We start from the raw sequence: 18,501 nt of genomic DNA, 5'->3' as shown, positions 1-18,501 counted from the left end.
TTTGTCTCTGGATATTTTTCTACAATTAGTACAGACCTTGCAAACTGGCAGGCCTGTTTCAATTAGCACAAACTCAGCAGGTTGAGAGAGCCGGCTGAGAGACATATTTCTTTCTAATGGTCACTCCAAATCCTGGAGTCTGCGGTGGAGTCACTCTTTCTTACATTTCCCATATCAGAAATATACCACTTATCTATCCAGTCCAACACCTGGTCTGTCACCACTTTGTTTTATCACCCTGTGTGGGCAGCGGGCAGAGGCGTCCTTAAGCATTCATTGGAAATGAAAATTAGCCAAGTCAGCCTCACCGCCCTTTGCCTGTGTCCAACCCCCAGTGCTCACATCACATCACCACTCACATCACCAGCTGCTTAATGAGGGCAATATAAAAACCAGCAGCAGGGCAGGACTGGGAGATAACACCGGATCTCCGGCAAGGACAGCCAGCCAGACAAGGGATCCTGCCAGATACGCTCCTCCCTGCCTCACAAACTACGATGGGCACCTACAAAGTCCGTGTCACCACCGGGAACTTCCTGCTAGCTGGGACGTTCAGCTCCATCTCCATCACCCTGGTGGGGACCCACGAGGAAAGCGACAAGAAGCCCCTCAACAATTGGGGGAAGGACTTCAACCCTGGGGCGGTGAGTACTCGTAGAACGGGCCATGCTCTGTGGACAGAACCTCCCAGTAGAAAGTGGGGGGAGGGGGGGGGTTGCCAATGCTTGTGACTTGGGGCTGTTTGATCATCAATCCCCAGCTTCTAGAGTCATGGGGTTATGCTGGGCGACTCTGCATTCATTTGAAAAAATATTGAAGTTTCTAGTCCTTGTGGTTGCATAGAAAACCTGAACTAAGTGCAGCTTAAAAGATCTCCAAATAGTTGGCGTTTTTTTCTTAAATCTCCAGTGCCTGGAGTCACGTGATTATTACAGGAGACTGGCAGCTTTTACTGTGAGAATGTTACTGCTTATGCTAGAGAGGAGAAAGGGGTGCAAATTTTCAACAGTAATTTTTTTTTATGGTGAAAAATTGCTATTTGGCATGACCTTTCACAAATTTTCACTGATTCCACTGAACTGTTTGAGTTCCAAAACAAAAAAATCAGAATGTTTCGGTCTTCTCATTTTCAAAATGAAAGTATTCAATTTTTCTAGGCAATGAGCATTTCTTTTATGTTTCATTTTGTTTAAAACATTAAAAAATTGCTTGAGATCAAAACAAAACATTTTGTTTCAGGTCGAATGAAATATTTTGTTCAACCTGAAATGATGTCCCTTGATTTTTTGATTGGCCAAAAATTTCATTTTTTCGGTTTGACCAGAAGTGAATCCCCTCCCCTCCCCAACTTTGTTGGAATTGCCAGAATTGAAAAATCCATTCTATGTCCTCATTATACTATGTGGGGAGGATGGTCCAGTGGTTAAAGTTGACAGGGCTATGCTAGATCCTGGTTCTATTCCCTGTGCTACCACTGTCTGAAAGCCCATGACTCAGTTTCCCCAATGATATAATGGGGATAACAGCACTGTACTACTTCACAAAAGTGCAGTGAGGGTAAATGTATTAAAGATTCAAGATGCCTCTATATAGCAGTGATGGGTGCCAGATAAGTGCCTAAAATAGACTAGCTGTAGAAATGCCTCAAAAATACAAAGCACACGGGTTGCTGCTTTTTTTTAATCTCATGATTTGTAAACCAAACTTGGGAGGGATGCTGAGGGATGGTGTGTGTTAGGGGGCTTTCCCTTCACCCCCTCCCCTGGTTCTTGCCATGCAGACAGAAAGCAGAAGACCAGAAGTCCGAAGTGCAGGCAACGTGATGTTTATTGGGGTTAGTTCCAAGCAAACATCCATCACTCTACACGCCGGCAGAGTCTATTTCCCAGGGTTCTGTTCCCAGCTCTGATGCTGCAGAGCCTGGCCTGTGTCTCTGTTCCCCATTTCCCCCACCTCCTCATCAGCCCCACATATACTAGCCGCGCACACCCCTGGTCCCACCCCTTGCAGCTTATGGTCATGTTCCATTTTGGAGGGGCATGGGTCTGGGGTCTTCATCCCACCGCTTTTGTACCCCGTGGGAGGGTATAATGGAGCATGACTCACCACTGTGGCACCTCCTGCTGGTTGCTCTGGGGATTAGCTCACTCCAGCTCTGGAGTGCCCTCTGTGGCGGGTGTCCTGCCCGTTGTCTACCCTACTCCGCTGTTTCAAACCCGCGTTGCTCCCCTGCTTGGCGGGGTTCTCTTCAGGATACTGCCCTCGGGCAGTGCCCACTACTTCTTCCTCACCCCCCTTCTGGGGGTCACGGCAGTCCTGTGGTTTGCACCCGCCTCAGTGGCCAACCACAACCCAAAGTCTGGCCCCTCACTGCAGGGGCAAGTTGCAGTCTGTATTGGCCCTGCTCCTCCGTGGCCAGGTGCAGTGCAAGGGGGGGACCCAGGCCCACCCGCTACTCTGGGTCCCGATCCAGAGACCCTCTAGCGGCAGCCTCCCTGCCTTCCTCTCCCCTTCTCTATGTATCGTTCTGGGCCACTTCCTCTTGGCCCTTTCTATCAGGGGTCTGCAGCCTAGCAGGTAAAAGGCCAGAGCTCCCGCTCCGCTCCCCTGAGCCTGCCCAGCACTGCTCTGTCTTCGGTGCTATCCCTGGGCCTGGGAGCCCGTCCTCCTCCCTGGCTTGTCGGGGGAGACTCCCTTCTGCTTTGCTGGGCCAGTCCTTATATCTGTGCTGCTGCAGCAGCTGCCTCCCATCCAGCTCCTAACAAGCCTCGCCCTAATTAGCTACAGGTTTCCACAGCCTCCCTGGCTGCTTCTGCCCCACCCCCGGGTGGAGTGGGCCACCTGCACCACTACAGAGGGGTAAGGAGTGAGGTTGTGTCCTGGCCAAGGCCAGGCTCATCTCCGACTTTTAGTGTGTCGTATGCCTTCCCCCTGTTATGCTTAAACAAAGCACACGAGATCTTTTATGGGGAGAAGGCAATACGCTGCATGTATTGAGAATACAGCAGTTAGCATATGCTTTTCAGTCACACACACACACACACACACACACACACACACACACAGTCCCGCCAGTCGATGTCTATAGTTACCAGTCCAGAGTCTGGATCAATCTAGTGGCCAGGCAGATTGGTTGCAGAGGGGAGCCGGGCTCTGTCGGACTCGATCCGATGCTCCTGGAGTAGTGGCAAGATGAACCCACAGTCCCATGGCAAAGCATCCTGTTCTTATAGTCCCTTTTCTCTGTTGAAGTCTATGGATTTTGCTGTGTCAGTTTATGACCGGTTACTCCTTAACTGGTGTTATCTTTTGATGTAAACATTCCAAAACACCTCCGAGAGGGTCATCCCGGATTGGATTTAATCAATTGTCTTTAGGGGTGCCAGCCTCCACCTCAGGGTCATCAATCTGCCCTTCCTCAATCATGGATGCGTCTTGATGGTTCTCTGGCGTCAATAAGTCTCGATGAGTGTCTTCATTCCTCCTTTCTTGACCATCTGGTTAACAATGCCCGTCACACTTTATCTTTTCCTGATGCATGCATTCCTCATTCACACAAACAGTCTTTTACACAGACCTTTGAGAATACAAACAGCAGTATTTTATATTGAGCAAAAAGACATTGTAAATTAAACCTTGCTAAGTTTTATAACCGAAGCGATTCACATTGAGACCCAGGCCTTCAAAGTTCCTCTAATCTACTTAACGTAGACACAATACAGGATCCTGTCTCTTACTAACTAAAATTAAAACACAGAATTAAAAGGGCCCAATTCGTAATGCATATGGGAAACAGAATCCCATAGTCCCAGAGGGTCATTCCTTTCTGCTATTCAAAAAGGGTGGCTGGCAGGATGAAATCAAATCATACATTAATTCTCATAGTAATTATAAAATCCTGCTCCTACACCCCCCCCAATCCCATTGCTTCCTCCTAACTGGTTGCTTGATCTTGGCTGGAAAGAGGAGCCAGGCAGCCTCCCAGTGTATGCTCGTAGATTACGCTCCCACCATGTCCTGTAACATTTTAGTCCCACCTCTTATCTCCCCATCTGGCTGTGGGAGATGTAACACGCCTGTCTTTGTCTTTCCTTCCCACATATCAATATAAGAATCACACCCAAAATTCTATTTCAGGCTGACAAACAAGCCTATATCCTAACACTCCACCCCCTTCTTTTTATTTTCTTCTGGGATCCGCTGGCCCAGGTATCCCGGGAAAAGCCTAGGACATATGGCAGCACATTTCCTGATAGGGCCAGGCATCAAGGTGGAATGTCTTGATGCTCCATTTGCCCCACTGCCTCCTTTGCCCTGCACCTTCCCTCGTACGGACATCCATATTCCAATGAGCGTGCCAGACGCCCCATAATGGTGTGCCCGAGAGGTTGGGTCTGGGTTATCTGTCACACTGAGGTGTAGGGCTCTTCCATGACAATTAGTGGTTGTACCTTGTGGGTCTGTGCTCCCCTTAACCACTGCAGTAGACACTGCAAAATTAGCATACTTAACAACAAGCCAATAGCCATAATAATCCACAGTAACATCTGGAGCCCTGATCATTGTAATATAGTCCAACATCTGGGTCACCACCAGAACTGCTCCTCCTCCTTTGACAGGGTCAAGGTCTTTTAACACCATTCTGGAGTGTATATTTTAAATCTGTCCGGTTGTTGGCAGTGGCAGTGAGCTGCTCCTGCAGGTTTTCCGTGCTGTTGTCTGTATTATGAGTCCACTGGATAGTCACAGACAAACGGGGTATTGTCTACACTGGCTTGAGCACTTGGTATGGAACTGGGGTAGTGTGCACTGGTTTGATTGCACACAGCAATGAGTTCCACAGATCCATTCATGCACCATAGACCTGCATACTTGTCACACGGACAGAAAGCAGGCGGGCAGCAGGCCGAAGTGCAGGCAATGAGATGTTTATTGGGGTTAGTTCCAAGCAAGTATATCCAGAGCTCTACACACCGGCAGTCTGTTCCCCCATGTTCCCCTTCCCAGCTCTGACGCTGCAGAGCCCAGCCTGTGTCCCCCTTCCCTATTCCCCCCTCTTCCTCCTTAGCAGGCCCACATATACCTGCCGTGCATGCCCCTAGTCTTTGTCTTTTGTTTACACATATTAGTATAAGATCTAAGCATATCAAAAAGTCACACCCCAAATTCAATCTCAGGCTGACAAACAAGCCTATACACTGATGGCGTGTGAACACTTGCAGATAGTACTGAAATAGTTAACAGCGCTGGCATTTCTACAGCATTGCTAACTCGCCTGACTTTTTTGTGCATCATGTGATCTTTGGGGTATATCTTAAAGCCCCAAGCACCTGGAGTCATGTGAATCTGTGAGAATCTAGGTTTTGATTTTTTTTTTTAAAAGAAACTCTATTTCTTCTGTTTGAGGGGCAGAAAAAAATCTGGAAAATGTGACCTCTTCTTATATTAATATTATTAATAATAATAATAATAACAAACAAACACAACAACAACAACAACAGATAAATAAATAATGGGCCATTCAACAAAAGCAGCAAAAACGTAATCAGATTAAAGGGCTTTCCATTCACCCCAGGATTCACTGCTACTAATTGGAAGAGTTTAGCAGGGCTGAGCAGAGGGATTAAATCATTCAATAAATCATTGTAATATCATCCCGATTTCCACCTGCTGCAATAAACAAGGGTTGTCTGCCCTGCGGTTCCTGCTCTTCAGCCAGTTCCCAAGTGCCTTGAGCGAGGGAGATGCCTCACTCATGGAAGGTTATTGCAATATGTTTCTCCATGGGTTTTCTTACTCAAACTGAGCGGCTTTCCGCAACGCGGTGGGAGATGGGATACCGGGCTAGATGGGCCCATTGGTCCCATCCAAGTGCAGAAGTTGCTGTATTCCTTTGTGGAGTCACAGCCTGGTGTCTAAAGAGACAGAAGAGAAGCTGCCAAACTGGCATTGATATGTTTCACGGTAGGCCCTGGAGGCCAACACCCGGACTCACAATCTGCATCTACTCGGAAAACGAACTCAGTCTCCTTTTCGCTAGCACTAGATCTCACTGCAGCGGCATTAAGTGCTGTGCCAGTCTCAAGCTGCTGCCCCTTTGGGATGGCAGGCCTGGTGTTTTGGGGAGTAGCCAGCGCCAGGGGCTGGAGATCACTGGGGAACAGTTCGCAGGGACCGTAATGCCCGGGGGACAGGGCGGGCTGGGGTTCTAGAGCAAGACTCAAGGGGTTGGATACCTGGGAGGTCGATCGGAATCAGAGACATCCGGGGCGATGCTTTGAGTTTTTGTGGAGGGCCGGAAGATCTGGTACATGGGGCTGGGTCAGTGGGTTGGGTGGAGATCAGGTGAGGCTGTGGGGCAGGGCAGGGTGAGGCAATAGGCATCAGTCTGTCACTCAGCCAGATCTTCTGGCTCTTGGGGTCTTTATATAGTCTGGGTACCCACAGAGAGTGTGGCCAGCCCAGCCCATCGGGGACCTGGGCCACAGCTGCCCCGGGGCTGCAGGTTCAAGGAGGGGCAGTGGCTCAGGAGGGTGCCTGAGGACCTGGAAGGCTGGGGTTCAATACTGGGGACCTGGTGGGGCCCTGGGGAGTGGGGTGTGAAGGGTTTGGTCACAGAGACCCCCTTGGGACAGTTACCTGATGTGCTGAAGTTACCTCTGAGCCAGTTTTCCCTGCCAGCTTGGGACTCCAGAATCCTGCCTTGTTGAGCCAGACACGCTAGCCTGTTACAGCACAGACCCAGGTCTGAACCACGTCCCCCAAAGCTGCAGACTTAACTGGAAACAGCTCAGCAAGTCACCTGTGTCCAGCACCCAGACACCCAGCTCCCAATGGGATCCAAACCCCAAATAAATCCATTTTACTCTGTATAAAGCTTATGCAGGGTAAACTCATAAATTGTCCGCCCTCTATAACACTGATAGAGAGATATGCACAGCTGTTTGCTCCCCCAGGTATTACTTACTTACTCTGGGTTAGTTAATAAACAAAAGTGATTTTATTAAGTATAAAAAGGAGGATTTAAGTGGTTCCAAGGCAGAACAAAGTAAGTTACCAAGCAAAATAAAACAAAACACCCAAGTCTAAGCCTAATACATTAAGAAACTGAATACAGGTAAATCTCAACCTCAGAGATGTTCCAATAAGCTTCTTTCACAGACTAGACTTCTTCCTAGTCTGGGCCCAGTCCTTTCTCCTGGTACAGCCCTTGTTTGTTCCAGCTCAGGGGGTAATTCGAGGATTTCCCCTTTTGTTCTTTTCCACCCCCTTTTATAGCTTTGGCCCAAGGTGGGAATCTTTCTCTCTGGGTCTCCACCCCTCCTTCTAAATGGAAAAGCACCAGGTTTAATATGGATTCCAGTTCAGGTGACATGATCACATGCCACTGTCAGACTTGCTGGCATACACTATACAGGAAGGCTTACGGGTAAACAGAGCCATTTACAACCAATTGTCCTGCTTAATGGGAGCCATCAAGATTCCAAACCACCATTAATGACCCACACTTTGCATAACTACAATAGGCCCTCAGAGTTATATTTCATATTCCTAGTTTCAGATACAAGAATGATACATTCATACAAATAGGATGACCACACTCAGTAGATTATAAGCTTTGTAATGATACCCTACAAGAGACCTTTTGCATAAAGCATATTCCAGTTACATCATATTCACACTTCTAAACATATTTTTATAAAACATATGGAGTGCAACGTCACATTGGGTGCACCTCTCATTAAACCACAAGGCATGGATTGGGGTGGGCTGAGCCCACGGTAGAGGGCTTGGATGGCCGGGGGGCAGGATATCAGCCTCTGCTTTAACTGAGGCCAAGATTAGATGCACACGGCTGCTCTGACCCGTTTCTGACAGCTTCTAAAACATAGAGGGCACCGCTTGAGGGCTCACAAAGGCTTTAAAGGGATTGTGCCCTTCTCCTATACACTGCTAGGCTATGCTGAGGTACCTCAAGCTCTAGCCAAACCAGTAAACCTTGGCCTCTACCTCCAGGGTAATGAAAGGCAGGTGCTGAGTAGAACAGTAGTTGAAACAGTGACCTGGTCGATCTGTGTTTCCTTGCAGACTTCCACACAATGGGGGCACAGGAGGCCAACAAGTATTTTATTTTTTCGGGTGGGGAGACAGATGCTGATGGTTAATCCCTGAGTCACACCCTCACGGTCCGGTTCTCCTACCGCCTCCCACCCCCTGCTGCAGGTGGAGGAGTTTAAGCTGTGCTACTGGCGCTGGCGGGGGGACATTGTCCTGGTGCGACTCCACAAGGAGCCCTACTCCTTCTACCCCACCAACAACTGGTACTGCAGCTTTGTGGAGGTCATCTCCCCCCATGGCCAGAGCTACCGCTTCCCCTGCTACCAGTGGGTCAAGGGCTACTGCACCCTGGAGCTGCGGGAGGGCAAAGGTAGGGGGCTGCGGGAAGGTGCATGGGGATCAGCCTGGTGCCGCTTGGGGTCGTAGATAGCTATACCCATAGACATCCCTCTATCTGTCCATCCCCATACACACCCCTACATCCATCCATCCCTGTCCACACCCCTCTATGTATCCATCCCTATACACCCGCTCTGTCTATCTATCCCCGTACACCCCCTCTACCCATCCATCCCCCTCCACACCCCTGTACCTCTCCATATCTATACACCTCCTCTGTCTACTCATCCCTGTCCACACCCCTCTGTCAATCCATCCACGTCCATCCCTCAATCTATCCATCCCCATTCACACCCCTACATGTATCCATTCCCGTAAACACCCCCTATATATCCATCCCCATACACACCCCTCTGTATATGCATCTCTCTATGCACCCCTCTATCAATATATCCCCAACACCCTCTCCATATATCCAACCCCCCACACCCCATCTATCCATCCCCATCCACACCACTCTATCCACGTACACCCACTCTATCCATCCCTGTACACCCCCCTCTGTCTAGCCATCCCTGTCAACACCCCTCTACCTATCCATCCCCATACACCCCTTCTGTCTATCCATCCCCATACAAACCCTTCTGTCTATCCATCCCCATACAACCCCATATTGATCCATCCTTGTTCACCCCCTCTATCTATTCATCCGTGTACACCCCCACTGTATATCCATCCCCGTATACACCCTATTGTCTATCCAACCGCATCCACCCCTCTATCTATCCCCGTCCACAGCACTTTACCTATCCATCCCCATCCTCCACTCTATCTATCCACGCCCTTATACTCCCCTCTGTCTATCCATCCCCGTCCACACCCCTCTGTCTATCCATTCCTGTACACCCCCTCTATCCATCCAACCCTGTACACACACACCCCATCTATCCATCCCAAAAAACCCTCTCCATCTCCATACAGCCCTTTTATCTATTCATCCCTGTAATACACCTCTGCCTATCCATCCCCGTCCACACCCCTCTGTCTATCCAGCCCTATACACCCCATCTATCTATCCAACCCTGTACACACACCCCTATCTATCCATCCCCGTACACCCTTCTATCTATCCATCCCAAATCCTCCCTCTGTTCATCTCCATACACCCGCTTTATCAATCCATCCCTGTACATACTCCTCTGCCTATCCATCCCCATCCACACCCCTCTATCCATCCATCCCCATCCCTCTACCTATCCCTCTACCTATGCATCCATCCCCATACTCCTGCTTGATCTATCCATCCCCGTACACATTCTTCAGTCTAACCAACCCCATCCACCTCTCTATCTATCCATCCTGAACACCACCTCTACCTGTCCATCTCCATATACTCCCTCTATCCGTCCATCTCCATATACTCCCTCTATCCGTCCATCCCCATCCACAGCCCTCTGTCTAGCCATCCCCATAAACCCCCTCTATCTAGCTATCCCTGTATACCCTCTCTATCCAACCTTGTACACCCCCACTATCTATCCATCCCGAAACCCCCCCCCCCTCCATCCATCCCTTTTTTCTATTCGTCCCCATAATACCCCTCTGCCTATCCAACCCTGTCCACCCCTCTATCTATCCATCCCTGTACACCCCCGCTATCTATCCATCCTGACTCCTCCCTCTGTTCATCTCCATACACCCGCTTTATCAATCCATCCCCATACATACTCCTCTGCCTATCCATCCCCGTCCACACCCCTCTATCCATCCATCCCCATCCACACCCCTCTACCTATGCATCCATCCCCATACACCCGCTCGATCTATCCATTCCCGTACACATTCTTCAGTCTAACCAACCCCATCCACCTCTCTATCTATCCATCCCCGCACACACCCCTACATCTATCCCTGTACACACCCCTCTATCTATCCATCCCAAACACCACCTCTGTGTCCATCCCCTTCCATAGCCCTCTATCTATCCATCGACACCCGCTCGGTGTATCCATCCCTGTACATGCCCCTTTATCTTTCCATCTCCATACACCCACTCTATCGATCCCCATAGACACCCCTCTGTCTATCCATCCCCTTCCACACCCCTCTAACTATCCATCCATTCCCATACACACCCCTGTATGTATTCTTCCCCATATACCCCCTCTATCTCTCCATCCCTGTATACTGCATCTATCTATACATCCCCATACAGCTCGTCTATCTCTCCATCCTCGTACACACCCCTCTGTCCATCCATCCACATCCTTCTATCTATCCATCCCCATATACCCGCTTTGTCTATCCATCCCCTTCCATACCCCTTTGTCTATCATTCCATCCCCATATACCCGCTTTGTCTATCCATCCCCATACACATCTTTCTATGTATCCATCTCTGTACACCCCCTCTATGTATCCATCCATCCCCATCCACACCCCTCTCTCTATCCATCCCCATATACCCACCTTCGGTCAGTTGGCCTATCTAATCTATCTATCCCCACACACCCCTGTCTCTCTCTCTCTCTCACACATTCTCTTTCGCCCAGGCCAGATGATTTGTAACGATGCCGATTCCCCGTTGCTGCTGGAGCAGCGGCAGGCTGAGCTGAAGCACTGACGCGAGTGCTATGGGTGAGTGAGAGCCCGGTGGGGGTTGGGGAGCTCCCCGGGGCTCAGGGCTGTGCGGGGTCCCGGGGATGGAGGGGGTGGTAGGAACCGCAGTACAGGTCGGCCCGGGACTACGGCTGAGGGAATGTCAGGGCAGCTGCAGGCCAGGGCTAACGTTCCCTGCCGTCTCTCCCTGCCCAGTTGGAAGGAGTTCGCCCCTGGACTGCCCCGGTGTCTGGAAGTGGACAACGTCATTGAGCTGGACTGTAACAGCATGTACTCCTTCACCAAGAGCACCAACGTCCTGCTGCGTGGGGCGCGCGCGTGAGTGCTGCTTCCCCACGGCCCAGACTGGTTCCCAGCACCTGCCCCTAGAAACTAACCCCAACCCTGTACAGTAACCCTAACCATGTACAGTAACCCTATACACTAACCCTATACACAACCTTATATAGAGTAAACCTAACCCTGTACACTAACCCAGCCCTATAAACTAACCCTAACCCAGTATACAACCCCGTACAGTAACCATAACCCTGTACACAACCCTCCCCAGTAACCGTAACTCTATACACTAACCATACCCCATACACAACTCTATACAGTAACCTTAACCCAATATACAACCCTACACTAACCATATCCCTATACAAAACACAATATAGTAACCCTAAGCCTGTACATTATTCATAACCCTATACACTAACCCTAACTCTGTACACTAACCCTACACAGTAACCCTAACCCTTCATCAAGGCCTCCCCCTTCCTCGAGCATGGGGCAATGTGTGACTGCCAGCCCCCATAGCCCAGGTCATTCCCAGAGACTATACCCAAACCCTAGCCCTAGTACAGGGTTAGGGCTATCTTCTTTCCCTAATCCTACCCTAACCCATATCCCATAATTTCTTTCACTCTGCCTATGCCCTATAGTCCTTCCCTAGCCGTAACTTGACCGTGTAGCCTAGTGCCTTTCCGTAACCTTAACTCTGACCCTTCAGCAAGGCATCCACCTTCCTGCGGTGTGGGAGGGATGTGTGTGTGCACCCTAGCCCCCAAGGCCCAGCCCCAGGGACTAACCCCAACTCTGCTCTTTACCCTAGCCCTTATCCCTCACCCTACTCTAACCTAACTATCTATTCCCATACACATCCATTCTCTCTCTCTCATTCTCTCCATCCCCACCCATCAATCTATCTGTCTATCTATGCATCCCCATACACCCCCTCATCCCATATTACTCACTCTAGTCCTTGTCGTAGGGGAGAAGAGCTTGAAAACCCAGGTGTAACCAATGCAGCGATGCTGCCTGAGTCTGCCGACAGCCTGAGCCCATTGCTCCAACAAGGGGCAGCTGTCCCAACCATGGCTCCACTTTGCCACCACTTTGCCACCAGTGCATCTCTGGGGAGGAGAAAGGGGGGGCCCTATTTGTTATTCTCAAGGGGAGAAAGGGCCATCTCCATCCCAAGCCCCCCAGAGGCTCTCACATGTCTCTGCCCCCCCCCCCAGGAAGGTGGAGCTGCGGCTGAAGGGTTTCCTGAACTGCACCAATTCCTGGGTGAAGCTGGACGACATCAACAAGGTTTTCTACTTCAACAAAACCCCAATCACAGGTGGGTGACCCCCCCACTCCAAGCCCTGCTTGCCTAGGCCCACGGAAGCCCCCACGCACAGAGCAGGGTGCTTGGGATGGGTGTGATCCAAGCACCTAGACACCCCAATGCTGCTTGTGCCAGGCCTGCCCATCCAGCCCCCACTGCTCTCCAGGATCCCCTTGTGCCAGGCACTGCCCAGACCCTGCCCCACGATCAGGGACCCCCCTGTCCCAGGTGCTGCCCAGACCCCTACTGAGATTGAGCCCTCATCATGCTGGACCGTTAGCCCTGTTATCCAGCAGGGGGAGGCTGTGGCTCCAAGAGACACCGTAAGCTGCCCCAGGTGCCTGGGGCAGGACTCGAACCCAGCTCCCCTGAGTTCCGGCCCAGTGCGTTAACCCTGCAGCTGCCCTACCCGTGTCCCCCCAGAGTACGTGCGGGCGCACTGGCGAGAGGACACGTTCTTCGGGTACCAGTTCCTGAATGGGGTCCACCCGGTGGTGATCCGGCGCTGCACGGAGCTCCCCTGCAACTTCCCTGTCACACCGGCCATGGTGGCCTCCTCCCTGGGGGAGAGCACCAGCCTGCAGGATGAGCTGGAGGCAAGAGGGGTGCTGGGGATACCCCTGGGGGGACTTGGACATGGTCTGAGCTATCGCTCCGGCTCCCTCTCCAGCGTCAATCTGAGGACGAGCAGCCACGTGTCAGAGGTGTCCAGTGGGCCCAACTCCAGAGCCAATGGCTGTGCTTGCACTGGCCACTTGGCTCCAGGGGCTAGTCCCAGGGCACTGCTGTGAGGAAGCTCACAGCTCTGGGAGAGGCACTGCTACGTGGAAGCTCACAGCGCTGGGAGAGGCACTGCTGCGGGGAACCTTGCCGTGCTGAGAGAGGGCACTGCTGTGGGGAAGCTCACAGCTCTGGGAGAGGCACTGCTACGTGGAAGCTCACAGCGCTGAGAGAGGCACTGCTGCGGGGAACCTTGCCATGCTGTGAGAGGGCACTGCTGCGGGGAAGCTCACAACACTGGCATCCCAGCTTTCCCCCACACCCCAGGGTCCCTGCTCTGCACCCCCAGATGCACTGGCCCCCACCAGCCCCTGCACTCTGCTCTGCTCTCCCTGTGCTTGGGGAGGGATAGCTTGGTGGTTTGAGCATTGGCCTGCTGAACCCAGGGTTGTGAGCTCAATCCTTGAGGGGGCCATTTAGGGATCTGGGGCAAAAATCTGTCTGGGGATTGGTCCTGCTTTGAGCAGGGGGTTGGACTAGATACCTCCTGAGGTCCCTTCCAACCCTGATATTCTATGATTCTATAGAAGGGGAACATCGTCCTCGCTGACTATAAAATCCTGGAGGGCGTCCCGGCCAACACGATCAACGGCTACCAGCAGTACATCGCCGCGCCCCTCTGCCTGCTGCATCTGCAGCCCTCTGGGGAGCTCATCCCCGTGGCCATCCAGGTAACAGCCCCTGGCGCCCCCACATGCTGCCAGGCGGGACCCCTACACAGACCCAGGGCTGGGAATTGCCATCTAAAGGACCAGCCCAGGGAGATAATGCAGGAGTCCTGGCTCCCTAATCCCCCCACACCCTTCTGGGTGTGCATGCGTGTGCCCAGTTGTGTGTGTATTCACACCCCAGCTGTGTGTCTCCTCTTCCTAACACTGGATTTGCAGCACCGTCATGTCCCCTCATCCTGGCAGCCGGGTCCCAGCCCCTCGGCTCCCCTGGGGGAAACAGCAGGATTCACACACCTGGTTTGTGCCAAACCATTCCCCCAGCCCTCCTGTGTCTCTCCCTTGCCTCCCGCAGCTCAGCCAGTGCCCAGGCCCCGACAGCCCCATCTTCCTGCCCAGCGACTCCGAGTGGGACTGGATCCTAGCCAAGACCTGGGTGCACTACGCCGAGTTCCTGGTGCACGAGGCCGTCAGCCACCTGCTGCTCACCCACCTGATCGACGAGGCCTTTGCCCTGGCCACCCTGCGCCAGCTGCCCATGTGCCACCCGCTCTTCAAGGTAAGAGGGGGGCCAGGCCTCCCCCACCCCGAGCCAGCTGTGCCCAGATTTGTGGGAGAGAAGAGCCCAGCAGGGGAAGCGTGCCAGACAGGCCCCGCTGCCAGCACCCACCTGTGCCCAGCCGCACCTGCGTGTGCCCGGTGGGGTGCGTGTGCCCCACGCTGGCCACGTTCTACCCATCGTGGTCCAGCACCTTCCTGATCTCATGAATGACGGGAAAGAAGGAGCCGCCACTGGCTTCTCGGAGGATCCGCGTCTGGGTCCTTGCCCCTCCCCCCCGATACATGCAGGGGTGGGGGTGCTGTCTGCTTGCCCTCCCCCACCCCTGTGTCTCTTCCCCCCCAGCTGCTGCTGCCCCACACCCGCTACACGCTGCACATCAACGTTGTGGGCAGGACCCTGCTACTTGGACGCGGAGGGATCATCGAAAGGGTAAGAGGATGCCATGGTCAGGGGCATTGGACCCTGCTCCCCTCCCATAGCTGGGGACAGAACCCTGGAGTCCTGGCTCCCTGCCCCCCCTGCTCTAACCCATCAGCCCCCACTCCCCTCCCAGAGCCACGTACTTGGGAGTAAAATGCACCTGTCGCCCGAGGTACTGGCCTCACCTGGAACCCCGAAGCTCTCTTCCCGTATTGTCTCTGTGAAAACCGCATCGGGAACCTCCCGGAGAGCAGGTCCTTCGGGCCAGCCTCCATCTCAGTTGGTCCCGGTGTTTGCACCGTACGGCTCTGCGGACGCAGCTTCTGCTTGCAGCTCGTCAGTACTGTTAGCAATTAACTTCGAGAACTCCTGGAGGACGGGTGAGGTCCCAGCGGGCTGGAGAAGGGCAAACACGGCATCTGTCTTTGAAAAGAAGAACAAAGAGGACCCAGGGAATTACAAACCAGTCGGTCTAACTGGAAGATACTGGATCAAATTATTAAACAATCAATATGTGCCCAGAGAATCATAGGGTTAGAAGGAATGGCCTGCATGGATTTGTCAAGAACAAATCATGCCAAGCCAACCTAATTTCCTTCTTGGACAGCGTTGCTGGCCTAGTGGCTGGGGAGAAGCAGTAGACGTGATATATCTTGATTTTAGTCTTTTGACAGATCCCACGTGCAAACGAGGGAAATTTGGGCTGGACGGAATTACTATGGGTGGTTGAAAGACTAGATGCCAAGAGTGGTTCTGAATGCTCCGCTGTCAAATAGGGAGGGTGAATCTAGTGAGGGTCCCACAAGAGGTAAGGCCTGGTTCGGCACTATTCAATCATAGAATATCAGGGTTGGAAGGGACCTCAGGAGGTCATGTAGTCCAACCCCCTGCTCAAAGCAGGACCAATTCCCAACTAAATCATCCCAGCCAGGGCTTTGTCAAGCTGGGCCTTAAAAACCTCCAAGGAAGGAGACTCCACCACCTCCCTAGGTAACACATTCCAGTGCTTCACCACCCTCCTAGTGAAATAGTGTTTCCTAATATCCAACCTAGACCTCCCCCACTGCAACTTGAGACCATTGTTCCTTGTTCTGTCATCTGCCACCACTGAGAACAGCCGAGCTCCATCCTCTTTGGAACCCCCCCTCAGGTAGTTGAAAGCAGCTATCAAATCCCCCCTCATTCTTCTCTTCTGGAGACTAAACAATCCCAGTTCCCTCAGCCTCTCCTCATAAGTCATGTGCTCCAGACCCCTAATCATTTTTGTTGCCCTCTGCTGGACTTTCCAATTTTTCCACATCCTTCTTGTAGTGTGGGGCCCAAAACTGGACACAGTACTCCAGATGAGGCCTCACCAATGTCAAATAGAGGAGAACGATCACGTTCCTCGATCTGCTGGCAGTGCCCCTACTTATACAGCCCAAAATGCTGTTAGCCTTCTTGGCAACAAGGGCACACTGTTGACTCATGTCCAGCTTCTCGTCCACAGTGACCCCTAGGTCCTTTTCTGCAGAACTGCTACCTAGCCATTCGGTCCCTAGTCTGTAGCAGTGCATGGGATTCTTCCGTCTTAAGTGCAGGACTCTGCACTTGTCCTTGTTGAACCTCATCAGGTTTCTTTTGGCCCAATCCTCTAATTTGTCTAGGTCCCTCTGTATCCGATCCCTACCCTCTAGTTTATCTACCACGCCTCCCAGTTTAGTGTCATCTGCAAACTTGCTGAGAGTGCAGTCCACACCATCCTCCAGATCATTAATAAAAATATTAAACAAAACCGGCCCCAGGACCGACCCTTGGGGCACTCCGCTTGAAACCGGCTGCCAACTAGACATGGAGCCATTGATCACTACCCGTTGAGCCCAATGATCTAGCCAGCTTTCTATTCACCTTACAGTCCATTCATCCAGCCCATACTTAGGGTGACCAGATCGCAAGAGTGAAATATCAGGACACATTGGGCAAGCGGGGCCGGGGGAGGGGAGAGGACGACAATGACAGACAGGTGCACAGAGCCATGAGAGGGGGCCCTAGGAAGCTGCGAGAGGGGGCCCTAGGAAGCTGCGAGAGGGGTTGTACGGCCCCTGCTGCAGCCCGCACCACAAGCCACAGGGCAAGGACACCTATTGAATTCAATGAGAATTTTGCATGTGAATTGATGTACCTAGTTCTGAGATTATAAAGCCAGAAGGGATCTAGTGATCACCTGGTCTCACCGCCTGTATAGCACAGACATAGAACTTTCCCAAAATAATTCCTAGAGGATAGCTTTTAGAAAAAGCTTCTAGAAAAACACCATGACCCTTAGTATATTGTTAATCGTTAATTACTCTTACCATTGAAAAGGTATGCCTTATATCCAGTCTGAATTTGTCTAGCTGCAACTTCCAACTGTTGGCTCATGCTCTACCTTTCTCTGCTAGACTGAAGTGCCCATTATTAACTATTTGTTCCCCATGTAGATACTTACAGTCTATAACCAAGTCACTTCTTAACCTTCTTTTTGTTAAGCTAAATAGATTGAGGTCCTTGAGTCGATCACTATAAGGCATGTTTTATAATCCTTTAATCAGTCTTGTGACTCTTCTCTGAACACTCTCCAATTTATCAATATCCTTCTTAAATTGTGCACACCAGAACTGGACACAGTATTCCAGCAGTGGTTGCACCAGTGCCAAATACAGAGATAAAATAACCTCTCTACTCCTGCTTGAGATTCCCCTATTTAGGCATCTGGTCACCCTATTTCTGTATGCATTTCCCCAGGTTTTTTTGTAAAAATCAAAACTGAACTGCCCCAGAAATTCTGGCATGTGGCATCATCGTGAAACTCGCATGGCTCCAACCCTGCCGATGAACCTTTAGATCCACTGCACAGACGTCTGCAACTTGAGCTAATGGAGTAAGTGATGGCAGAGGCAGTAGGTTGTCATCCTCTTTGTGATAGATCAGCTCTATAGGGGGATGAGACACTTTTTTTGCCACTGGGTTTCACAGATATCTGCTGACAGAAGAGGAACTGTGAAACTCAGGAATCCTGGGTCTATCCCAGGCTCCTGAATGGAGTGGTCTCTAGTAGTCAAAGACCCTTCTTCCTGTCCCCTCCAGTCTATGTCTATCCTATTGCTGTCTAACCCGCCCCAGCTCCTCATCTGATTTCAACTGCCCCCCACTACTGCTCTGGATTCCTTATCCCAGTTTCCTGGTCCTGTCTCACTCTCCTCTCTCCCCGCCCCCATCCCTCAGATGGGATGTTCGTTCCAGACTGGCAAAATTATAAGGCTTCCCAACATTTCAACACTTCCCATTCTAAATTTTCGGTTGCTTAACTATAGGCTAGCTCTGCCTACAACAAAGCACATTCAGAACCTCTGATTAAAGGGATTATAAGTGTAGCAACCTCCATCATAGCTAGTCACCAAAGACTGAACCTGAGCCATCCAGACTTAAAAGCATGAGCT

General features: G+C 51.5%; 1 pseudogene; it reads left to right on the top strand.

Moving 5' to 3' along the window:
* The first annotated feature begins 497 nt into the window (after positions 1–497).
* The window catches only part of LOC135889179 (hydroperoxide isomerase ALOXE3-like), a 33,692-nt pseudogene continuing 15,688 nt past the window's right edge, over positions 498–18,501 (top strand).

Source organism: Emys orbicularis, chromosome 15 (assembly GCF_028017835.1).
Source record: "Emys orbicularis isolate rEmyOrb1 chromosome 15, rEmyOrb1.hap1, whole genome shotgun sequence".
Taxonomy (NCBI): Eukaryota; Metazoa; Chordata; order Testudines; family Emydidae; genus Emys; species Emys orbicularis.
This window is presented reverse-complemented; position numbering and strand designations above follow the sequence as displayed.